Source organism: Lutra lutra, chromosome 17 (assembly GCF_902655055.1).
Source record: "Lutra lutra chromosome 17, mLutLut1.2, whole genome shotgun sequence".
Classification (NCBI taxonomy): domain Eukaryota; kingdom Metazoa; phylum Chordata; class Mammalia; order Carnivora; family Mustelidae; genus Lutra; species Lutra lutra.
The window spans coordinates 17,422,696-17,448,780 of NC_062294.1; the positions used below are offsets into that span (position 1 = coordinate 17,422,696).

General features: G+C 48.0%; 1 protein-coding gene across 2 annotated transcripts in view; it reads left to right on the plus strand.

The window, feature by feature from the left end:
* Positions 1-26,085, plus strand: part of SMPD3 (sphingomyelin phosphodiesterase 3) — an 83,134-nt gene that overhangs the window by 3,992 nt on the left and 53,057 nt on the right. The window lies entirely within an intron of this gene.

Below are 26,085 nucleotides of genomic sequence, written 5' to 3' on the forward strand. Positions count from 1 at the left end.
GTTAATCAAGACTGTTTAATCCTTGTACAGAAGCCAAACAAATTAAATATCAGCAGATACAGGAAGATGTGGGTGGTGTTTCTGTTCTTGGGCTCAAAAAAATCCTTGGAGTTCACAGGAGAGACGGAAAGGGGGTGAAGATTTAGTAAATCTTATGGGTGTAGTTAACAGGTTTCTGAGGAGATGCTCCTCAGAATTTCTCCAGGAGAGCTGGTTGTGTTGAAGAATCTGAGGATGCAAGAAAATAGCATGCATGCTGGGAGTGAGAATGAAGCCCTTGGGATTCCTAAATCCAAGCACTAATGCAGTCTTTCTGAGGAAATCCCCCAAATCCCTGCCATTGCTTTAAGCTGCCTGCAGGCACAAAGGAGAGGAGCTGTCCAAGGTTCTGGAGCACTAGTCAACCCCTCCACTGGGAAGGCAGGATTTAGGGCATGGAGTAGAAGAAAGCTCAGAGGACCATGGCCTCTGTGAGGATTTCCCCAAAGCTCATCCCAGAAAGAAAGAGGAAGAAACAGAGCTGTAGAGGCCTTTATTGCATCGCTTCAAATGAACCCACCAGCAAACCCTATTTAAAGAATTACAAGCTAATAATAAGAGGAAACATTTCTGAGTCAGGCTTTTCACATGTGAGAATGGATTTAATCCTCACAGTCCTATGAGGTAGGTGGTGGTGGTGTTTCCACTTTCAAGATGAGGAAATAAAGCTTGGAGAGGAAAAAGGCTTGCCCATGCTTACAGAGATCAGAAGGAACAGAGTTTAGATTCCAACCCGGATCTCTGAAACTCCAGAGCCTCCTCTTACCACTATTTTTTCCTATTGCTATTGTTGAAGCCAAGTTGAAGTTTTAAACTGTCCTATATGAGATTCTAACGAAGTTTTAGAGGAATGGATTGGGGACCAACAAAGATTCAGAATAAGCCATAAAGAGTCCTTTCGAATGCATCAAGGATATTATCACAATACTTTACGTATTATCCTGACACAAGGATACCTGCACTTGATCACCAAGGAGGAGAAAGGGGAGTATAATGACCCTCATGGCCAGCATCCCAGGGTTTTCTTTCCAGAGTGGAAGAATTTCACAAGAAGCCAATCAAGGATGGCAGCAAAATGTATTTTTAATAATCTGCAAGAATGGGGGAACAGTGAGGAGGCTGATACTATTTCACAGAGTACATGTAGAGCCAAAGAAATAGGGCTTATCTTTATTTGCTACAGTCCTGTTCCAGTGCTGAGGGACACTTGGATATAAAAGACTCCTTCTCCCTATTGCCAGTCTCACGTTTTTAACAGCAAAGTCTCTAACACCAGAAGAAAAGTTTGCATTGTTGTGAGCTGCAGCTAATCTCAGGGATTCATCACATTCCTGCCCTCATGTCATCATAACCATTGTTCTGCCTTCATATGTTGCTTCAGGACTCCTGCAGGTAGGCAGGTTTGAGGCTTGGTATGCTTTAGGCCACATGTCCTATGGTCCTGCCAGGGTGGTAATGCCAACTTTCCCAGTCTTGCCACACACACAAGAGTCCTGTGCCTGAGAACTCCCCATTTAGTAGCTCTTGTTTAGGTGTCTAAAGAGATGAGAGGAGGAATAGACTTGCTTTTTCTCTTCTCTCGATCTCAGTCTGCACAATGCACAGGTAGGGGGCCTCACCTTTTAAGAAAATGCCTCGTATCAGGCTGGGCCTCCAATCCATTTTGAGTAATTCCTTCCCCCTTCTAGGTTGGGGCTTTGCAAGACATCAGATGCATGGAACAAGGCTGCTATTGCTTTTCCTGAGGGCACTTGGAGGCCAAGGACCTGGGTCCCCATCTGGGTCTGCTCTGACTCATATGACTGCAGACAGATTTGATTGTTTTCTTATTTAGAGTCATTAATTAACTCTCTTCAACATCAGAACAGCATGTATTAAGAGGAAAGCTATTTGCAGGGGTCTCTAGGAAGCCATGCCTACAGCTGAGCACCATCTCCTTTGCTAACAGGATCAGGAAGTGGCTTTAATTCTGGCTTTGGCCCTTCAGAAAACTTTGATCATCAAGACTTTATGCCAATATGAGAAAGGAAATAAAAGTGTAATTAATTATTAAGGCTGCTATAGGCATTCTGGCAAAAACTGGGAAACTCACAGCTCCCTCAAAGAACAGGATTTTTATTCATTCAACAAACATTCCTGTGTCTGCAATGTGCCAGGCACAGAGCTGGGCATAGCGAATGTAGTCCCCAACTTGGGATAAGCTCTTTCATACATGAATCTTGAATGGAAAGTGGAAACAGATGCAGAACCCCTGACAAGCAGAAAGACTTTTTAGAAATGGGAAGAACCTTAATAATCATAAACCATCATCTCTTCTTTAACGTGAGGAAAGAGGCTGAAGGAAATTGAGGTTTGCCACTGGTCCCACACAGCCCAGTAGTGGCAAAGATGAGGATTAGAACCCAGGTTTTAGTAATTTAAATTTAGTAATCCCAGGTTTGGTAATTTAGTAATTCCTAAATTCTCTCCACTGTACTCAACTGATGCTCTGCCCACCAAATTATCCAAAGGGTATGTTTTCATTAACATAGGCTTCTTGGGTCTTTTTTTTTTTAAGATTTTATTTATTTATTTGACAGAGATCACAAGTAGACAGGCAGGCAGAGAGAGAGGAAGGGAAGCAGGCTCCCTGCTGAGCAGAGAGCCTGATGCAGGGCTCCATCCCAGGACCCTGGGATCATGACCTGAGCCGAAAGCAGAGGCTTTAACCCACTGAGCCACCCAGGCCCCCCTTGGGTCTAATCTTAATGCAAAACTTAAAGTGGAAACAGAAACAAATCATAGATGAAATATGGAAAGAAGAATGCCCATTTATATCCATGTTATTCAAGCCACAAGTAGCTATTGAGCACTTGAAATGTGGCTAATCTAAACTGAAATGAACTGTAAGTATAAAATATACACCCAATTTTGAAAAATTAGTATGAAAAAGAATATAAAATAGCCCATTAATAATGAGAACATTATAAGTTGAAATAATATTTTGGATATATTGGGTTAAATAAAATATATTAAAATTAGTTTCACTTGTTTTTACCTTTTTAATGTGTCTACTAGAAAATATAATTATATATGTGGCTTGCCTTTATAGCTTATATTTCTACTGAATGACACTGTTCTAGAGTGCTTCCACTTCTGAGGAAATATTCTTTACAAACTAAGTCATTTAGCAAAGTAGGTTCTATATCAGTCAGCCTGAGATAAATACTAGCTCTTCCCCTTGGGCTGTGTGACCTTGGACAAATTGATCAGTCTTTCTGTGCTTCCATTTCCTCACCAGTAAAATGAGGATGGTAACAGAGCCTACCTCCTTGATTGAGTAAAATCACTTAGAACAGTGGCTGATACGTAGTGAGTGCTCAGTTAATATTAGCTATTGTTACTATCAGAAGGGGCGTATAGAATCTTATAAGACAGGGACAACAGGAAGGAGAACAAGCAAACAATTTTCAGATAAATGAAGGAAAAGATTTACTACTAGTTAAAACATGATTGAAAATACTTGCACAAAAAAAAGAAAAGAAAATACTTGCTCAGGATAAGCTCATGAATTATCTTGATGTGGCCCCAATTTTCTGGCAGATGATGAAACTGAGGAAAGATTTCAAGCCATTTAAATAAGCATACAATGGATAAACAAATAAGCTAACTGCATTATGCACAGGTCTTGACCCCTGCTAAATGAGCTGAGGAAGAAGATGATCAAAGTACACTTATAACAGATGACCCAAGAGCTCTAATTCTCTTTGACTCCAAGATTCCTCAGGGAAATATAAGCCTTAAGCTCTACGAGAAAGAGCCTGGATGGTAATCAGGCGTATGTGAGGTCAAAGCCACTCTGCTATCCATTGGCCGTGATCAAGACGCTGTCGTGGCACCTTGTTGGCTCAGCTGGTGGAGTGTGCAGCTCTTGATCTCAGGGTTGTGATTTCAAGCCTCACTTTGGGTGTTAAAAATAAAATCTTAAAAAAATAATAAAAGACTGTCAGTTGTCTGCTCTATAAAATGGAGCTAACACCACCTCTCTTGCAGGTTGTGGTGAGGACCAAATCAGATAATGCAAATGAAATACCTCATACATAGTAGATACTCAAAAAATGGTAGCTTTCATGAAATGGAATTCAGATGTTCTTTAATAGGAAACTTTTGGTTAATTAGATAATTTTCTGTAGAGAATCTCCATGGTCTTTTCTACATTTTCACTACCCCATTCCCCATCTTTGCTTGGTCCCTGAGGAGGGTGAAAGGACAGTTTCATCTGATTGCGTCTACACCAAAATGTAGGTTCTCCATAACTTTGGGCATCCTACACAATCTTTCATATTCTTCTCTCTGTTCCATTAACACATGTGAGGTTTCTTTCCTGGGATGGTAAAGCAAGCAGCAAAATGGCCATTGTTCTCTACCATATTTATCCTGAAGTTCTGACATTCTGACCTTAGTATTTAGAGCAGTTTACATGCAGCTTTGCTTTGAAAATAAATGGGACAGGGGCGCGTGGGTGGCTCAGTGGGTTAAAGCCTCTGCCTTCGGCTCAGGTCATGATCCTAGGGTCTTGGGATCGAGCCCCACATCCGGCTCTCTACTCAGCAGGGAGCCTGCTTCCCTTCCTCTCTCTCTGTCTGCCTCTCTGCCTACTTGTGATCTCTGTCAAATAAATAAATAAAATCTTTTTAAAAAAGTAAAAATAAATGGGACATAAATCTAGAAACCATAGTCCCAGGAGAACCATGTTCTCCTGGCTCGGAGAGCAGGCTCTGGGTCCACTTGCTGTACAGTTCTGAGGGAGAACATTGTTGCTGTCCTTGAATACCTATTACTCTTCCAAAAATTTGCTTTCTGGACCAAAGAAATGTATGTTAAGCTCAGTGAAGATTTACGTCAACAGAGCATGTCAGACTCTAGAGAAAACACTCAGACTAGTTACATAGCAAACGTGGGGATCCCTAGAAGTATTTTGGGAGGAGAGCAACATAATCAGATGTCCAGGGTCAAAGTGGTGGGGTACTGAGGTGGGGAAGATCCTGGAGACAGGCTCACTCATGGTTCTGTTGAGAGACCCATGATTTTCAGGGACCTAAGTCCCCCTACTATGTTCTCTTGGGATAAGTTCTGATCTTAAAATGCATTTTCCCCATCCATTCCCTCTCGTTCACTCAACAAACACAGAATGATGCATTTCGATAAACCTTGCTCTGCAAGAGCCCAGGGTCTGGCTGAGGAGAAGAAAGAGGCCAATGTGCAGAGGAAACCAAGGAAGAAGGGCTGAAGTAAGCACAAGAGGTCTGATTAAGACACGTTGGCTATGGCAGTTGGCTAAAGCTATGGATCCCAGCCAGAAGGACCTGAATCCGAATTTCAGCTTCACCACCAGTGTGTAGCCTCAGGGAAGTGCTTTAACCTTTCTGAGCCTCATTTTTTTTTTTTTTCATCTGGGGCAATAAAACCTACTTTCCCTGGGCTGTTATGGCCATTACATGACAACTTATATGAAAGTTCTTTGAGTAATACTAACCTTCCTTTATTGAATGCTTACAGTACATCAGGCATTGTGCTCAGCACTTTATATGCACAAGAGGGATACCATTATTATCCCTATTTTATAGCTGAGGAAAGCAATGCTCAGGTACTTTAACTTGCCCAAGGTCATACAAGCAGTAAGAAGTGGGACCAGGACCCCAACCCAGGGGTTTTGACTGCAAAACTTTCTCTTAACACTGTGATCACTGCCTCCCTGGTTCAAGGTTGGCAGGAACCCAGTGACTATTATTTTGAAAGAGGGCAAGTTGATTCATTGATTAAATTGTGTAGAGGTCTTTTGCTTGGTCTTCCAGAGTGGATACAATATGGAGAGGCTCTGAGGGGTGAGTATAGTGAAGAAGGAAGGCAAGGAAAACTATGAGGCAATGAACAGGGCTGGGAATGCCCATGATGTGTTCTGGGGGCCCTGAAATGGAGAAGAGGTTTTCAGTAGGAAATAGATGTTTAGAAAGAAGGGTCTGGAAAGCCTTGGGTATCAGGCTAACAAGTGTTAGAAAACCAAAAAAGTTCATAGGCAAAAGAGGGGATGTGAAATCTGAAAGCACCGATTTGAAGCAGCTCACGGAATGTGGGCATACGGTTGCACTGTGGAGCGGGGGACCAAGCACGCCCAAAGCCAGTTTGTGGAGAGAGTGGCTGGACAGCACCACAGTCTGCACACCTAGCGTTGCTCTCTGCTTTCCAACAATGTGCACAGCCTCTTCTTTCATTTGGTCTTCACGAAAGCCCTAGGCAATAGAAGGGTGGGAGGTCTGCTACCAGCATCGCTGCCGGTGTCAAGTGGCAGACAGCATGGGCTCCCAGCAACACGGACACCAAGCACGGCTGCAGTGCTCAAACTCAGACACAAAGCTTAAGAGGACTTTTTCTGTGTGGGGGGAGGCAGAAGCCTTGCCCACTGGACTGAGTCCTTTTCTCTGTGCTCTGGGAAGCAGGCAGTGTTATCCTTTGGGCCATGGTTTCTCAGGGACACCCCTGCCTGGGTAGCTGCCTCCCAGGGTGACTGCTCTGAGGGCCTGAGTCAGGGTCATGGCAAATCCTGCAGTCCTTTTCAGATGCAGCACCTGCCAACCAGTGGCCCCCTCCCTAGCAGAGAGCTCATTTCACAAAAGGAAATTTTTCTGAATTTGCCATCGTGAATTCATGGTGCTTGTTTCTCTGTGAACTGCAGGGACTAGAAACCAGACCCCATTCTCCCGGGGGGCGGGAGTGTTAGAAGAAAAAGCTATCTTTTCTAATAGCTGCAGTCGCTGATGATCACCAGATTTCTCTCCCTGGCTACGCTTCTGAGAACAATGGAAAACAAAGGCAGGAAGGGAGAGGCCCCTGCAGTTCTGTGAAGGGTGTGAGACAATGGGGAGGGAACTACGGAGAGAGCCCCTCAGATGAGTAAAGGAGTTTTGATGTGCAAGATGATAGAAAATGAAAGAGACCATGATGCCACACTATGTTTTCTCTAGGAAGTCATGCTAGGGTTCCAGATGCCCTCCACAGTTCTGAGAGGATAAATAAAGAGGTCGGCAAGGCCACAGAGATTTTGACAAGTTATCCAGGAACAAGTGCCTAGGGATTTTAAACATATCATTAATGAGAAATGACAAACACTTGGTAATAGAATGTTAAAGGCTCCTGTGACCACCGACCCCAGTTAGGATTAATGTGTGTCAAACACCGAACACAACAGGGTAGAATGGTGACTTCTGAAGGAGAAAATCAAATTGGGAAATCAAAATGACAATAACAAAGGTATGGATGATTCCAGTGGTTGGGCATCAGAAAGTACACCTTTACCAGCCAGGTCCCTTTTATCTGATCATTCTGACCCCAGGGGTCAATTTTTAGATGTTCCTGTGATCAGCCCCCAGCTCGGGGCCTAGCACACAATAGGTGCTCAGCAAGGGTTCACAGCTTGCTCACTCCCACATTTAACACTACTGTGTGCTAAGCCTTGTGCCAGACACTGGAGAAATGGAAGTGAATGACACATGGTGCCTATCCTTAGCGGGTTAGTCAATTCTAAAACAGAACAGGTTGTGCACTGTAGGAAATGTGGAAATGAACGTGATCACCTCATGATGTTCCCTTCTAGGTGCTCCCTCAAACCTCTGGAATAAGGTACCCCAGTAGGTGTGAGCCAAACTGAGATCCTATATTGCCAACCTTATCTCCCATCAAGTCTGAGCAGGTCCCCCTGTAGCATCTGAGGTGGCAGCATGAAGGTGAAGGAGGCAGGGGCTGGTATATTCCAGAAATGTGTTGAATATACACAAAGTGAAAATATTTCTCCTTTATACGCTTCATTTGCAAGACCCACTCTTGAGACCTTTGCCTGCAATTAGAGCATGTGGCCACAAGGAGCGTCCATGAAGCTGTGTGGGCCAAGCAGCCAGGCTCCCCATGGGCATGGAATGCTGAACAAAATAGTTTTTCAGTTGCTAACCTTCAGAAGAACATAATTTTACATTAGTGGCTCATAAAAGGATTGCACATTTAATTGGACCAAACCACTGTAACCTATGTATAGTGAGTGGAATTAGGAATTCATCTGTATTCATTTAACAAAATTCATGTGTTTCCACTGTATACAAAGAGCAGCATGAAGTTTCCCGCCCTTCTGTACTGCCTCCTGCAAGGAGGACAAACACAGACAGGTAACTGCAGTGCAGCGAAGGAAGTGGTATAATGAGGGGATGAACAGAGAGTGCTAGCGGCACAGAGGAAGAGGGACTAACTGACAGGGAAGGGGGGGTGGTAACACACACTGACATGCATGCACACACGCACATGTCTGACCCAGATGTTAACACCTGAGCCAGAGTGTTTACACCAACACACATGGAAGTGTGGATATTTTGGGACACTGAAGAGAATTGGGATTGGCCTGTAGAGTGACCTTGGATATGTCATCTACACCGCTGGAGCTCAGTTTACCCATCTGGTCCTCCAAGGGCTTGGTAGTGGCCATTCTGACCAAGTAGGCCTGGAGTGGTGTAGAGATTACAGGGATGACCTTAATCTCAGTGGCCAAGGCCTGGACTTGTCCTAGCCCCAAGGCCTCCTGGGAACCTCCTTGTCTGACCCTCTTGATTCTGGCTGAAATACTCCAAGGGATTCCAGAGGATCAGCTGAGATGCTGGAACTTGCCATTAGTGATGGGTCAGCCTTTAGTGTCGGGCAGAAATGGTCTAGCTCTCCTAAGTCACAATTTGGCTTCTCCTCCATCCCCAGGAGCCAGGCGGGTCCCCTCACTCTACCCCTGTATGCGCTGCCCTGCCCCCTTCTCACCAGCAGGTGTGAGGCCACTGTTGGGAAAGCTTTGGCCTGGTTACACGCAGGATGGGAGCTGGCTGGCCAGCACGACCCGCCATCTCCAGGCCCTTCAAAAGATAAAGCCCTGCAGTAATTGTTTCACAATATACTCCCATGTCAAATCACCACGCTGTACACCTTATACTTGCATGTTATTTGTCAGTAATATCTAAATCAAGCTGGAAAAAAGAAAGAAAGAAAAGAAAAGCTTTGCTTGGCCTGTGTCTCCTCCCTCTGGAGACCTTCTTCAGCCCCGGCCCAGCCAGGGGCAGGCCGTTCTCCCCAGCCAGCCCCGCCCTGCCCTTCCCAGGCCCCACCCCTCCCCTGTCGGGGAATGTGGCTGTGAAAATGTCCTCCCCAGAACTGGCCCCTCTGTGTTGGGGATACAAAGGAGCAACTATCTTGCATAAATGAAAAAAAAGCCAGAGTGTTTAATTTAAGCAAGTTGTTAAAAGATTTTAATTGCCCCATAGAGAGAGTTTTAATATCAATACATTAAAGCAATACCTGGTTAAGAGAGTAGACAACACTGAAAAATCCCTCACTGAAATCCCTTTTACAAGTCTTTTTTTTTTTTTTTAAGATTTTATTTATTTGACACAGAGAGAGATCAGAAGTAGGCAGAGAGGCAGGCAGAGAGAGAGGAGGAAGCAGGCTCCCCTCCGAGCAGAGAGCCCGATGCGGGGCTCGATCCCAGGACCCTGGGATCATGACCTGAGCCAAAGGCAGAGGCTTTAACCCACTGAGCCACCCAGGCACCCCCCCTTTTACAAGTCTTAAAAAGCCTATTTTCAAATACTTCATGTGCCCAGGAAATCTCATGCTTAAGACTGGTAGGCTCTGAACCACCCCTGTAGGGCAGAGGCAAGACCCAGCCAGCTCCGGTCCCCCATCCACTCTCACTCCGGTCCTTCAGCCCTGGGACCCTCTCTCTGCAGAGAGCTCATCCCTGCCAGCTGGGACATCTGCTCAGGCTGCTTTGCTCAACTAAAGGCCAGCAGGCACCTCTTCCTGGGGCTCCTGCAGGCGGCAATGAGGACAGTCCTGGCCTTGCCCCCTCACCATCCCCAAACACACCTGCCCCCTGGCTGGGGCCTGGATGGTCCCTTCATCTTGCAGGATGGTCTCCCAGGCAGGACTGGGCACCCAGGCAGGACCCCCTTTCTGGAGTGAGCAAAAAAGGAAAAAACTACAGAGGGCCTTTAAAACCATTCTGCGGCGGATGTCGCCTCCACCGGAGGAGAGAAGGGTCCAGGCTGAGATAAGCAGAGCTGCTTAGAAACAGAACACAGAGACAAATGAGAACATTCATTGGAGGCAATAGAATGCAGATCAGTGGAGTGAGAAACAAGATGTCTCCCGTCCAAATCACCGCAGAAGAGAAAAGAAATTCTCTGCCATGACGCAAAAGTCAGAAAAGAAAAGAAATGCAGAAAACATAAAATGAGATGACAGGAGGTACCCAAAACGGTTCTGATAATAAATATAAGTATTTAACATTCCCTTGTTATGAGACAAAACCTCCCAGATTAAATAAATACAAGAGACTCGTGTCAAATAAAACAGCGCCAGGGTAGGCAAAGCTATACCAGGTAAATGCAAACAAAAGCAAAAGTGTGAGTGGCTGTATCAGACAAAGCACAATTCTAAGGCAGCAAGTAGCGTCAACCAGGATAAAAAGGGCAATTTTATATTCAAAGGAGCAATTGTGGAAGCATAACTGTTCTGAACATTTGTACACTTGGGATTTTAGCATCAGGACACTTGAGGCAAAACCCACTGCTGTTAGAGATATGAGATGAAGACACTGGGGGCATAAATTTACGTACTACTCTCAGTACCTGACATCTAGTAGCCGGAACACGTATAACAGCAGATCGGAGTAATATTCTGAAGAAGACAGAAGGCAAGTGCTGAACTTTGTACCAGGGTGAATGAGGTTTGCTGTGTTTTAAAAGACCATCATAGACTGATACTTGGGATATAAATGTAAATTGAGCACAGATTTATATATACAGTATAATTACAATCACAACTTTAAAAACCCTAAGCCACTGAAAAGCCACTGAAAGAAAATATACCGAAAGGTTGACATTTGGTGTGTTTAGAAAGGTTCGAATTTAGGTATTTAAAATTTCTTTCCACTTTTTCTTCCAGATGTTCTTTAATGATCATATAATAGTTTAAGAGTTTAAAGAAAGTCAGCTGGGAAAAACAGTTTTAGACTCATTCCCATCACTCAGGATTTATGATTGTTAAGATTTGGATAAAATCAACAAGAGCAGCAGACAGGAATCCCGGCAGGCCCCACACTGCCTGGGGCTCTTGGCCTCTCTACACCCACCCAGTCACTCCCTCCTCAAAACCCTGGGGCACCTTTGTTTTCCCAATTCTGCTCCCATCTCTTCTACTGTGCCTTTATGACCCTTCCAACTTCCACTGACAGCTCGACTGTGATTTTCCCCCAGACTGACCCTGGTCTCCTTTCTTTTCCCCTCCACCCATACCCCTGCTGACCTCATCTACTCTGGGAGAGGGATGCAGCTCCCCTCTGTACGCCAAAGACTCATGGATGCATCTCTAGCCCCAAATTCAGCACAGAGTCTCAAGGGTGTACGTCAGCCTGCAGACTGGATGTCAACCCAGATGCAGGGCAGGCGTGGTGAACATGCCTCTAGAGGAAATGGTCAGTGAAATCCCTCTGAGCACAGGGCACAGGGATTGAATGGAAGGAAGCATTCCCCAAGGGGAAGTCAGTGATGAGAGCATGGAGGGCATCCACACTCAGAGGGAAAAGATGGTTTCCATGAAAGAAGGTAAATCAGCACCTTGAACATAGTTCTCCATATACCATTAGAAAGCAGAGCCCACAGCTCTGATGTATGGGACAATGAATTAGGATCGTGGCAGTAATCGAGAAAAACAACAAAGTGAAATTTAAAAATCAGGCCCAGACTGCCTTGGCCCTGGGAACATTCATGCAGGATCCCTTGAATTCTCTTCTGCCCACAGTACACATCCAGCTACTGGCTCGGCGGATAGACCCGGCCCCGCCACTGAAATTCGCTGGGCAGTAGCTTCTGGTCTGGCCTCCTGACTTTTCAGGGCAGAACAGAGAGTCTGTAAATACCCTAAAGTCTTTAATCTACTAGCAGAAAGAGTGAGGATGAGATCAGTTTCTTAGCCCACTGATGTGGTATGTTAATTTTAAGGTACAATTTCTTTTGAAAATGACCAAAATAAACTTAACTACTAACCGTAAACGTATATTCTTATCAATCTCAGCTCTAAGTACATACTCTCGATGGGAAGTAAATTACTTTAAGAGAGCTTTCTAAAATTAGTACATATAATTTCTCTTGCATTCCTAGGTCTGGGTTACTCTCCAGTTACCATTTTGTTTTGCAGGGCAAACACCCAAGAGACCACTCTTTGGAGACAGGGTTCCATGAGCTACTATGCAGCCACCTGGCTCTAGAAAGAGGTAGGGCTAAGTCGCCTCTAGCAGGTCACTTAACTTCTAATTTGCAAACTCCATAAATAAAGTGAAGAGAATCATTCCTACCTTAAAATACTGTTGTAAAGAAAATCACGCTTTCTGGGGCACCTGGGTGGCTCAGTCGATAAAAGTCTGCCTTTGGCTCAGGTCATGATCCCAGGGTCCTGGGATAGGAGCCTGCTTCTCCCTCTCCCACTTTCCCTGCTTCTCTTCCCTCTCTCGCTGTGTCTCTCTGTGTCAAATAAATAAATAAATAAAACCTTTAAAAAAAGAAAGAAAGAAAGAGAAAGAAAGAAAGAAAGAAAAAGAAAATCACGCTTCCCTACGCAAAGTGCCTAATCCAGTGTGTCTTGCAGCAGGAGCTCAGTAAACCTATCAGTTATTCTAGTAACAAGTAGTGGTTTTCAGCCTCTGTGAACCGCTGTTGTGCCTGATGGACACAAGTCGTTTGGGGAAAACTCCTGCGTTTCCCACGGTTCCCAGCCATACAGCTCCACTTGTGTATCCTTTCTCCTCCCACTCAAGAATCATCTCAAGGCACATGGCTAAAATTAAAGTGATAATAGGAAAAGCCCCTAGAATCTTTGCTTATTTGTTTAAGGTAAATTACTCCTGAGCTTGACTACTTTATCATCAGTGACAAATAAATGGGAATGTACCAATGTCTAAAAGACAAGTCCCAATCATTTGAGAACCCAGTTTCTCAGAACCAGACATATTTTAACTTTCCTGGGACTCACAAACCCTAACATCCCCCTTCAACCTGTGAGATGTGGAGGCCCATCTCCTAGCCCCAGTCAGATTCTCAAGCAGTTGGGTATCATAAGGGCCACATTTTCTTACTTCCCCCACCAAACCTCACCCTCTCTCTGGTACAGTTCCTTGTCTTAAGCGGACAGTGAATAAATGTTTCATGAATAAATTTGCCTGAATTCTGGCCCTACTTTTGTGCCTCCCTGCAGTGGGACTAGCAAATGTGCATGATGAGCCAAAATCAGGTCAGGTGACCTGGCTTCCAGCAATAATGTGCCAGAAGGCAAATGATTAAATAATGCATGTCTATCCACTTGACACATTTTGCAGCCACTGTAAATGATGCGCTCAAAGACTCAAAGGCCACACAGAGACACAGCTAACATTAACTGAATAAATAGACCATAAAGCAAGTGTCCTTGTCCAGCCCTCACACACATGGACCCAGATCGAAGGGGAAGGCTGAAGAGAATTTACTGCTAAGAGAGGCGGGATTCTGCCTGATGGGTTTCTAAATTCTCTTCTGTGTGGCTTGGTATTTACAACGAACAGCAGGAGATGGCGGGGAAAGGCCCCCACGATTGGAAATCAGTCCAGGACTTCCTTACAGGCACATGGCCAAACTCAGTGCACTGAACTCAAAATGAAGGCTGACTAGCTGAACTGGGGAAAGGATGCAGAAGCCAGAGTCCATTCAGGAATAAAATGTGGACTTGACCCAAAATAGCTGTCGTGCTCAGCCTCCAAGCCTGAATTAATCCTCTTCTTAGTTTACTGACATCTATGAAATTGATTCTCACTACAGAATCACAACCCGTGACCCTGGCATTGCAGTTGATAAAAAGCATGACTGGGAGTCAGTAGAAAGCATCTGTACCAAATATTCACAGAGGGCCCCGTGGTGGACTCTGTTGAGACTTAGGTGTTCTCTCTGGAAAACGTTCTCAGGCATCTCTGGGAAGAATGAGGAAGGGGAAAGGGAGAGGGGCAAGTGGGAGAGGAGGAGCTCGGCACCTTCTGCTGCTCTCAAGTCAAAGTTGACCTCGAGGGTCCCCTCCTCTACACTCAAACTAGAAGCATGGCCCCACTTTAGCTTCCTTTCCTCATTGCAGACCAGGACATCACTCCCCTCTCCTAAGACAGGGCCCACTGCTTGGTCGAGAGAACAGTTTCCCTATGTTGGTCCTCAAGTCCTTCATTTGGAAAAGAACAGGGGACAGCATATTCCAGAAGGCTCAAAGAGACTCACTGCCAAGAAGAGTAACAAGGCCAGGCCAGTATCAGTCCTGGGCTCCTCCCCAAATGGGCTAACCTGATTGTGCTATACTGCAGGCCAGGGAAGAAGGGCCTGTGGTGCCCATCACATGTACCCCCCAGCTCCTTTTTCCTGCCCCAAGCTCTTGTGGAGAGCGGAAACCTCTGTTCTAGAATCAATGTAGTAGCCTTGAGGCCCAGTGTCCTGCAACCTACCCAGGTCCTTCTCAGGAAATCCAGCCCTACACCAACGTTGCCAGAGCAGTCAAAGATCCCTGGTCACCACCATAGAGGCCTCCTTGTTTTCAGAGCAACACTGCTTGAGCACAGAGCACTAACCAGCCCTCACACAGCTCTGACTGGCGTTGGAAGCCCTGGTTACACTGAGCCTTACTTTGAGTACAGGAGCTGGCAGGCAGATTGTGTGGGCTGAGCCCACTGTGTCTGGCAGGAAAGCAGACAGGCCTTGACTTTGTCCACATCTGAATCTAGGTCATCAGTAATCCAGCCTCAGGGTTTCCAGGCACCCTACCTCAGAGTACCTGGTAGGCCAGGACCTCCCAGATTCATGACACAGCAGTGACCTAGACCTTCACCCATGTCTGCCTCACCTAATGTGCAGCTTTCAGAGAGGGGTCATCTCCCACAGGGCAGCCAGGTTTGGTTGGACCCCTGAGACTCCTCCCTAGCTCAGCCAGGTTGGCCTGCTCCAGCCCCAGCCACCGTTGTGTGCTGGCACTTGTTATAGACAATAGTTCCCAGAATCAAGAACCGGATGGATCGTGGCCTCTTCTGGGCTCTCTGCACATACCACGTCATGGGCATCCGTGGCCATATATGCCTTTCTCTTCCAGGCTGGGAAAAAGTCTGACCCCTTCTTTCCCCAAGTCCAGGCTCAGGTGCAGAGGGAGGGCTCTGTGATGTGGGGACCACAGGAACAGCCTCTTGCAAATCTCCCAAGCTTATGCTTTCTCCTCCTTCCATAATCAGAATGGAAAAGAAGGGATTAGATACCCCACTTCGCAGCATGACTTCCTGGGAAGACCCTTTTCTCCCTGTGACCAGTTCTGTTATCCTCCTCCTGCCCTTAGAAGTCTAGACTCAAGACAGTAGGAGGACAAGAGGGTAAAACCACCATCTCCTTTGAAAGCCCAAGGCAAGAAGGCTCCTCTGGACCAAGTTGTCAGGTCCTTCTGCTGCTGCATCTGCTCCCCAAATCTGCAGGCCGGGGCAGGAATGGGCTGAAGCCTGCTCACAATTTGCAAACAGAGGGAGAGTAGCTGTTTGAGGTGCATCTGTGGCTGTCCTATTCGAACTATGGCCTCCAATGCCCCCGTCAGGGACCTGTCCTAGTCTTTCTTTCTTTCTTTTTTTTTTTTTTTAAAGATTTTATTTATTTATTTGAGGGAGAATGAGTGAGAGAGAGCATGAGAGAGGAGAAGGTCAGAGGGAGAAGCAGGCTCCCCAAGGAGCTGGGAGCCCGATGCGGGACTCGATCCTGGAAGTCCGGGATCATGACCTGAGCCAAAGGCAGTTGGTCAACCAACTGAGCCACCCAGGCACCCTATCCTAGTCTTTCTGATCATAGTTTATCACCTTCAGCTTCCGAATGTCTTTTTCCATGGCCAGATCTTCTCAGGAAATGCTCACAGAAGCAAAAGGGCCTTCAGGCTGGAAAATCATGGGCCATTTGCCACTGTAAGTGGAGTCAAGTGATTTTGTCTCCACGGTGATGTTTGTTTCCCTGCTCCCAGGATGAGGCATAGGCTGCTTGGATGCTCCAAGGCAAACAAGAAGTTAGAAGCAGACGAAAGCAGTCACAAGGTCACAAAAAGTCAAGGACATCCAACAGAGGGACAGGAAGGTGCTTCCCTTTGGGGCAGACCCATTAACTGGCATTGAAGTCTTTCTCTGAAGTCCTCTTTCCTTTGCATTTCTGGGGCTGTAGCACAGGGAACTAGGGATGGGTCCTCAGGTGAACCCCTCCTATACCTGCCCCAACTCTCCAAGCTCTATCTCTCCCCTCTGCCCTACCGACTTCTTCTCTCCTTCCTTTGTCTGATTTTATGTCTCATCTTCCACATTTAGAGGGGGCTGCAGAGAGTTCATGCCCTGAGGCCTAAGTGCACAGTGTGTCAGGGTCCCCCAGTAATCTTGGGCTCCTTGGCCTGTTCCTATGACTCAAAGCAAGAGTTGCACATATCCTGACCCAGAGTCATCTTGTTGGTTTCTACCCATAGCACTAGGTCTGATATGGCCCAGTATAGTAGCCACTAGCCACATGTGGCTAAGTAATTTAAGTTCAATAAAATTCAAAATCTAGTTTCTCAGTCATAGTAGCCACATTTCAAGTTCTCTATAGGCTTGTGTGGCAGTGGCTACCATATTGGACAACAGATACAGAACATGTCCATCACTGTAGAGACTTCTAGGGAACAGTGCTGCCCAGGGCCTCAAGGTACTTCAGGGTCCTGATTCCTTCACTGAATGCATTTACTGTTTTTCCAGGCTCTTCTCTGTCACCTACAAGTTGGATGACCACAGAGAAGTAGGAAGACCATCTTTGTTTAGATCCAACAGACCCGAGCTTAAATATCTGAAAACATAGGAGCTGAGTGTCCCTAGGATGCTTCGGCTTCCTCATCTGTGAAATGGGAATAATCCGAGCAACCTATGTAAATGGAAGGCAGGATTCAGTGGGCAAATGGGAAGTGTCTGGCAGAGCAGCAGCCCATAAATGTAGTTATTGGTCTTGTTATTGATAAACTGTCAAACAGCACAGGCTTGAGGCCTGGGTCTGTGTGAGAGATTAAATGCACACACATGGTCAGGATTGGAAAATGAGTACAGTGACAGAAATAGCAATGAGGAGTGGAGATCGGCCCCTTGGCCTCTTGGGGATATTTCTATTTTTGGTGCTAGGGCCTTGCCAAATGGATTTTAAATCAATTGTTAAGGGCTTTTCATTGCTTCACAGTTTTATGAAACATGTCTTTCTCTCAGATATTTAGTAGCTACCACTGGAAACCCCTGTCCATGAGTCACTTCTATAAGAACCAAACACAGTAGTGGGGAGCTGCTAGGCCAGCTGGGTTCAACTTCAGGTCATCATCAGGAGACCCAGAGGAAGTGCTTTGTATGGTCACGAACTGGTTATTAGCATGACCTTGGCCAGCCGGCTTACCACCCTTTGTTTCCTCTTCTTCCAGAGCCCCATCCCCATAATGATGTAATGAATGGGGTTGTCAAAGATCAAATGAGGTTATTGAATCAACATTCATTTCCTTGTGGGTGCACCTGTGTCTGGCACTCTGGGGCCTGGTTCTGCATGAAACCTTAGTAGACGCTCAGCAAACATGTTGACTGGATGGCTGATCATATAAAGATCCTATTGAGAACTATGCTACACAGTTTGCAAAACTGGGGCAGGATTATTAATAGTGCAAGCGATAAGACCGTCTAGAATAGAACCTCTACTCTATTTTCACCTTTGTTCTACTCTCTGATGTTTATTTTTCTTGAGGAAAACCTGCCCCACGGTCAAGACCAGGGAGGAGTCCCTGTTCTCTTTTTGGTACAACTCACTCACTCAGCACCCCTCTGAGCACCCTTTACCTGACAGGCCCTGTGCTAAGCATATGCCATCGTCCTCAGGGAGACGTGTGTGGCTGGCTTCCATGTCTCCCTCCTGGGCGGTGTAGAGCTCCCTCTCTCAGCGTGGTTGCTTGTTCTGCAGATCCCTATGGCTCAGCATGAGCCTGGGCTGGGCCTTGGCCAGACACTGAGTATCCATCAGCCTCCCAGTCTCTAGGTTCACCCATCCTTGCGGCTAGGTTCGCTCTTCTTGCGGCTCTAAGAACAATCCGAGGGCTTAGAATTGGATGCTTCCCATGGGGCCTCCACCTTTCTGCCTCTGTCCTCCTTTCTTCCCATCCCAGATCTGTTCCAGCGGCCAGCAGAGCCACTCTGGATCCTCCTTGAGGGCCTCCTGTTCCCCATGGCATCTGGTGGAGTTTGCCCCTGATTCATGCCATATACTTCAGGTGCCAAAGTCACTCTTGGAGATGAGAAAGCTGAGGCCCCTTCCCTTTCCCCTGGGATAAACTCAGCCACTGACTCTTCATACGGAATCTTCTAACCTTCTGGCTGGAGGAGACCTCCTTGACATACAGGGCTCTACCTCTACCCCCAAGCAACCTGCTTCTTTGAATAGGAGAGGTCCTCTCTCATCAGTTCCAGCCTTGGTCCTCAGTCACCTTGACCTCTGACTGGCTCATTTTGGGCCATGTCCATCCTCAGCATGGGCTTCCCACTCCCTACAGAGGCTTCTAGATGCTCCCTCTCCCAATACAGCTCTGCTGGATGGCATTACCCCAGTGGCTCCCACAGCACCCCCAGAGGCACTGCTGGGCCCCAGAGCCACCCACATCAGCCCCCATGATGTGCTCTTCCTAGGTCATCCATTCTTGAGTACTCAGAGCTGCCCACAGAGCCTGGAAGTGCACCAAGCTTAGGAAATACTAGCTAGTGGGAGAACAATGGGGTGGGCCAAGGCCCCATGTCCAGGCCTGAAGAAGTCTGGGGTCCAGGAAAAAGACCCCTGAAAAGAAAGACCCAACTGAGTTTGCTGGTGGACTCCCTGTGATAGGCCAGGAAAAGCCCTCGGCCTCACAGAGCAAGGTCACAGAACAGGAGTGAAAGGGTAATCTTTGAGCTCCCTTCTGGGTTGTAACGAAGGCCAGGAGGAGGCAGGAGTAGCTGGGTCAAATCCCGACTAACAACTAACTCGACATATCATTTCTCTGAGCCTCAGTTTCCTCAAATGCAAAATGGGGTGCTACCGGTATCCATCTGAGGTTGTTGTAAAGATCTATGAATCAGGGTGAAAATGACCCTGAAGCCCCCTGAGGACTGTGTGACTGTTAACAATCTTAACTAAAATCCTATAAACCAGGGCAGGACTGTGTATATGGACAATGGTTAAAGAAATGTTTCCTTTTCAAGGATAATTCGACATTTTAACCTAAAAATGGTCTCCTGAGGGGCCCATACAGCCCTGCCCCTCTTGGCTTCCCTCCCCCCTTTCTAGGGCAGATCTGCCCAGAGGTGGCAGACCTTCCCCTCTCTGTTCCCTGGAGGTTAAACTGAGACCACACAGGAGTAATTTGCAGTCACCTCAGCTCTGTGGCTAAGGAGAAAGTTCCCTCTCCTATCTCCCAGCAACAGCTAAACTACAACGGAAACCCTCAGTAGGAGGTGGAAAGCCTCGCCTCTTGTTGGCCCCTCACCACAGACCCCAGTAGCCAGGGCTCACACTTGAGTGACAACAGCAAAATGCTGCTTTTCCTCCTCAGAGCACTTGCCTGTCCTCTGCCTCCCTTCCAGCCCCTTTCAGGGGAGCTCTCCCTCGGTCTGACCCAAGCAACTAACCCTGGGCACAGCTCTGACGACCACCAGGCCCAGAGTCTATGGCTTCCCCAGTCTGGGGCAAGGAAAGAGATTGATGCTGAAACCCTGAGGGTCTTTGTAGAATCAAAATAAACATTTACTTCTGCCCAGAGTAAACTATACCTCCTACTGAGGATTTCTGTTGTAGTTGTAAGATGCCTCGGATTATCTTACAGTTACTCATCTCTAGTACCTTACAGTTTTGGATGTCAGAAATCCAAGATCAAATTCACTTAGCTAAAATCGAAGTGTCGCCAGGTTGGTGTTCCTCTAGAAGCTCCAGGGGAGAATCCGTTCCCTTGCTTTTTCTAACTTCCAAGGGTTGCCTGAATTCCTTGGCTTGTGGGGCCTTCCTCCATCTTCAGAGTGTATGACTTCTGCTTTTACTGCTATCCCCTTCATCCACCCTTGGCATTCTTGCCTCCCTCTTATAAGGACTGCAGGGATTACACAGGGCCCACCTGCATAACCCAAGATAATCTCCCAGTTCAGAACCCTTAACTTAATCACATCTGCAGAGTTCCTTTTCCCCCCAGGTTAAAGGGATTAGGGTTCAGACCTTTGGTCAGGGGCCACTATTCAGCCTTTCACCGGCAGGTCACTTAACCCCAACGCCTTGGTGTCATCAGCCAAGCGGGGAATAAATGCCCACCGCCCCCCCCCCCCAGACTCTTGTGTGGGTCAAACCCAGTGACACCTTGGAATGTCCATGGCCCAGGAATGGAGGCTGAGCTCTGAGTGTGAGGCTTCACTGCCTGGCCAAGCTCTAAAGGATGGTGCCTGGGAAATGATAGTGAGGGAGGTAGTGTTGGGGCTCAGCTGTTCTACCTGACGTGGTGTCTCTGGGGCAGCTGGCTTGCACTAACATTGCCAAGTAGGTCACAAGTTTACTAAGCCCAGTGCCAGACACAGAGGGCACAAATGCCCCGTGGAGTGGATCTGATGGCCAGGAGCTTCATCTAGGTCTCCTCCTTCTCCCTCACCTTTACCTCCAGATTGTCACCCAGCCCTGTCAATCTCCTTTCTAAATGCTCCTCAAGCCCTTTCTCTCCACCCCACTGCCTTGGCCAGGTGGAGCTCCATCCATACTTCCCTGGCTCATTGCCAGAGTCAATGGCCCTATAGCCTCCTGCCTCCCCATCCCTCACCTCACTTACATATCTCCCTGAATTTTCATCACAGAACACAAATCTAACCATGTCTTTCCTTGTGTGGCTTGCTCTCATCCCTGGTAGGGGGGAAGGCCAAGCTCTTTACCCCCAGTTAGGAGGCCTCTTCCTAACTCTGGATGAGCTGCAGACCGTTGGAACTGTAGGAAGGGGGGCGGGCAGGTGTGTGTGCAGGCGGAGCTGGGATGGGAGGGAAGCAAAGTGATAGGGGCCGGGGGGTACTGTGCAGATGGGATGGGAGTAACAGGCCTGATCCCAAAGGCCCCGTGTACAGTGCAGTAGGCTCCGATATGCTGATGGGTGCAGGCCTGAGCTGCATTAGCTTCTAGCTAGCTTGGCCACTGGGCAGAGCCCACCCACAGAGCTGTTGTCCTGGGCCTACCTTGAATGGGAAATGGCTTCTGAGGGCCGGTTATTATTTTAAGGTCTGGAAAGACAAGTGAGGAAATCTTTCCTCTGCAAATGATTTTGGCCAAACTCTCAGGATGAGGAATGCCCACGGGGGCCTGGCAGAGCCAGGGGCCACAGCTTGCTGGGGGAGTGATCTGGTCTCTGTCTGCATCAGCTAAAGACATGGAAAATGGATTCAGGCCCCCCTCACCCACCTGAGCCACCACCACGAAGCTTCATTAATGCTTGCAAAGTGCTCTGAGGCCTCAGCTGAGAGGCCTCACAAGCATGCAGACTACCCCGATTCATCAAGGCCACCTCGCCAAGTGGGGTGGCCTGTGGGCAGCTGCCTCCACGCATAGAACAATGGACGCAGCCGAGCAGTTAAATTGTGATTTTGAAGAGCGGTCCTGATCGGCTGGTTCCAAAGCAGCTCAGCTGGAGGAGGCAGGTCTTTGCAGGGGCCACTTAACCCGCCTGGCTGTTATCTCCGTGCATTAAGGAGAGGCAGTGAAACTCCCACACCGCCAAGCAGGGCGAATGGGAGAACTGTCAGGTAATGCGGCAGGGTGTTTTTGAATCCTGGGCACCTAGGCTGATCGGCCTGGCCAGGGTGAGCCGGGGGAGGAGCGAACAGGCTCTCTATCACGCAGAGTGTCTTTGGGCAAGTCCCTCAACTCTCTGAGCCTCAGTTTCCCCATCTGCACAGCAGGATAATCATCATCCCACCCTCTGCCTGACAGGATTGTCAGATTCAAATAACTCTGTAGCCCGTGAAAAGGCCTTGTGCTACGGTAATGAGATCAAGAGGAAGAACGGTAATAATAGTAGCAGTAGCTGTAAGGACACTACCACGTGGCGGCATTCTCCTAATTAGCTACTCGGAGCCCCATATTGTAGACAAGGGAGAAGAAGCAGCACAGACGAGTCCAGTGACCTCCAGTTTCCCAAGCTAGTGAAAAATGGAGCCAGGATGTAGGCCTAAGGCAGTCTGGCTCCAAAGTCTGTTCTGTCCTCCCCTCTCAGATGCTGTCTTTATCAGGATAGCCATTATGCTCATTCTAGGAACAAGACTCTGTGCTTCATTATGATCTCCATCATCATTATTGGGGTACATGGACCAGCCTGTGCTTGGAAACTGAGCCCTGAGGCTTCTGGGCTCTGTTGGGCAAGGGGTGTGCGAGTCTCTGGTGTTCTTTGATCCTCTGTCTTCCATAGGAAGTGAAGAAAATGTTATGGAGATAGAGATGCAGTACGTGGGTTTTCTCACTCAAAAAAAAACCTCTGGGGCGCCTGGGTGGCTCAGTGGGTTAAAGCCTCTGCCTTCGGCTCAGGTCGTGATCTCAGGGTCCTGGGATCGAGCCCCGCATCGGGCTCTCTGCTCTGCCGGGAGCCTGCTTCCCTCTCTTTCTCTGCCTGCCTCTCTGCCTACTTGTGATCTCTCTCTCTCTCTCTCTCTCTGTCAATGAATAAAATCTTTAAAAAAAAAAAAAAAAAAAACTCTGGAGATGCAAGGAAGTATGTAGGCCATAGGTTTGTAGGGAGAATGGTCAATAGATGCTGAGGAAGAGTGAAAAAGGCAGGCTCGCACCCACTGCCTTAGGTTATGCACTGAGGGAGCCATTGTCCCCACATGTGACAGACAGTGGGGTGCCTGTGGGTGAAAGAGCAGGTGGTCTCTGGTCCCCCAGGCACTGACTGTTCCTCTTACACTGGCTGATTCCCCCAGAGGAAGGCTCTTGAGACTGACTAATGGGCTCAGGAAATCCCTGCCAGGGGCGTGAGAACCACCACCTGTGAGCCTCTCCCTGTCTCGCTGGTGGCCGCAGCAGCTCTGAGGGAGCTCCTCCCCAGGGGTGCAGCCCAAGGTCCCTCAGCCCTCCAGGACGGGACAGCCCAGCCAGACACTTGCTGTGGCCCCAAACCTCCCTTCACTTCTTTGCTTCTCTCCCCCTTTGCTGAGGCCCACCCCTACCGACCCTTACCAGGGCCTGCTCTGTGCCCAGCTTTGCCCTCATGCCACCCTCCCTCCATCCTGCCTCCATGCCACCCCACAACCGCCCCCCCCCCCAAGAAAGGATGCACTCTGGAGGCCAGTTCTAGAGTGGACCAGGGACGGCTCCCTGCTCCAGACTCTTCATCCCCAAGGAAGACAAGGAATTGCAGTTGTACACCCATCTTTGGATGAGCTCAAACCTGAAGTTCAAACCCAGGTGGCATTTATGACAGGACAGAGCCAGGGGTAGGTTGACTATAGAAACGGACAAACGGAACGCTTTTCTAAACCACCTGTCCTTTGAAATGCGCTTTTCTGTCCCAATATGGGTTCTAAACTGGTTTGCAAGGTAGTGGGTGGTAGATGAGGCCATAGTGTACACTGAAACGCCCGGAAACCTCCTCAGCTGTCTGGGGTGGGGGTGCTGAGAAGCTAACAGGGATGCTAGTCCACGCCTTCCCCGCCTGCCTATGGGGGACGTGGCCCCATCGGGAAAGTGAGTCTCTCACCCTAGGCTAGATCTCAGCTTTTAAAAATTTAGTGCAACTCTTTTTATATCAGATGGTTATATTTAACGTAGCCAAAGGCCTAGATTTACATCGTCTTGGTTAAATTACTCATCACTGATCTCTCGTCTACAACCATTTTTTCATTTTCAGAAGGCTCGGTTTGCATAAAGAGCTTGAGTTTTCGTTTTCCTCCAGCCAAGTATGTGCTCAGTTATGTCACGGGCATCTTAATTGTGTCTCCACCTGCCTGGGTGAACCACCCACAAGCATCTCCACTGGCCCCTCCGGGTGGCTGCGAGGTGCAGGGGCCCAGGGTGGGACCCTTTCTCCCATAAGAAAGTAAAACCCGACAGGCCAGAAATGCACATCGGCTGCCGGCCAGTACGTGCCAGGAAGGACTAAGTTCCGCCCCACCTCATGGTAGGGCAGATTCATGAGAGCGACGGGGTTTTATAAAAACACTGTGATTAACGTCTACCATTTATTGAGCACCTGCTATGCCCCAGCCACGTGCTTACTGTGTGTATCTTCAAAATAACTCTGTGACGCAGGCATCAGGCCCACTCCCTGGCTGAAAAAACTACGGTTTAGAGAAGTTGTGACTTGGCAAATGTCCCAGAGCTGGTAACTGGCAGCCGGGTCTCTCTGACAACACACCCCTACGGCTGGCTGCCTGTGTTTACTCATTTGTAGCCCACCTCAGCCCAAACACTGAGGCAGCTCAGAGGGAGCTGCGTGAAGCAACACAAATCACAATGGTGAGAAAGGTACTCTAAGGGGACTCAGAAGGCAACAGGGTGTCATGTAACACATGAACCTTACACCAGGCTCTGAGCTTCCTAGCAGCCAAAGCAAAGAAGGGCCACTCTCTTCCCAAGTTACCGGTGTTGGTAGCACAAACACAAAACAAACACAACTTTTCCTAAGTTCACATCCAAAAACAAACAAATGCCTCCCAAGTGACCTCTTAGGGAGGTTTGAGTGTACCAAAGGAGTGTGACAATAGAACAAACAAGTCCTCTCAACAGCCCAGGTGCCCAGGGTGGCGCTGGCGGCATGGGGAGGGGAGTTAGGAGGGAGGGGTCATGGGCCAGCCCAGCCTCTCTCTCTGCTAGGTCATGGCAGCGGTCTTAGACTAAGGAACCCAAGTTCTGTGCAGGTTTGATAGTTCAAATGAAAGGAAGAGGGAAGAATCGAGCAGAGAGATAAAGTGAGCCAGACTGTGAGTGTATGGGGCCTTCATATTTCTGCAAGGAACTCAGGAGCTGAGATGCCTCCTTAAGGATGTCCCAGATGGAGGCCCAGGGGCCCAGCCTCAGTGCCTCCTCTCCATCAACCAATCACTGACCACAGGCCAGCCTCCAGGAGGGACCTTAAACCTGAGTGCGGCAGAGGGCGATTCCCAGGGAGGGACAAATCTGTGAGAGAATGTGGGGGATGGACACATCAGTCCTGAAGGTGGGGTCTAGTCAGAAACCACAGCAGCCACTACAAAAAGCCTTGGGTGCAATGTTTGTGACCAAGAGCCCTAGCAGTCCGTGGGGAGCCTTCCAGCCACAGAGCTTTTTTATTTTTCTTTTCTTTTCTTTTTTTTTTTTTTTGGAGAGTGAAAAAGTGTGTACGCACACAAGCAAGTGGGAGAAGGACAGAAGGAGAGAATCTCAGGCACACTCCCCACTGGGCATGGAGCCCAACCCTGGGCTCGATCTCACAACCCATGAGATCGTGACCTGAGCCAAAAACCTTGAGTCAGACGCTCAAGTAACTGAGCCACACAGGTGCCCCTCCAGCCCTGAGCTCTTGTGGGGGCTGAGGCCTCCTCCAAGGATACAGGCCTCTCACCTGGGTTTGGACAAGGCAAGCACTAAGACCTGCCAAGATGGCCTTGGAATAGAGCGTTGGCTGTGACACAGGCTGGAGCCTTGGAGGCTGCCGTAACTTAGCATGGGCAGCAGTAACCTGGGCCTGGAAACTTCAACAACCGTCTAAGGCGCACCTACCTACACACACACACACACACACACACACACACACACACACAGCTTCAGAAACACGAGGTCCATCAGGCGCCTGGCCTTAGCAGTACTATTGCTTCCTGGTGAACCTGCCAAGGTAAACTGTTTGCTAAGCATACAAGGAGGAGGCAGAATGAGGGGACAAGTTGGGTGGCGCCTTGTA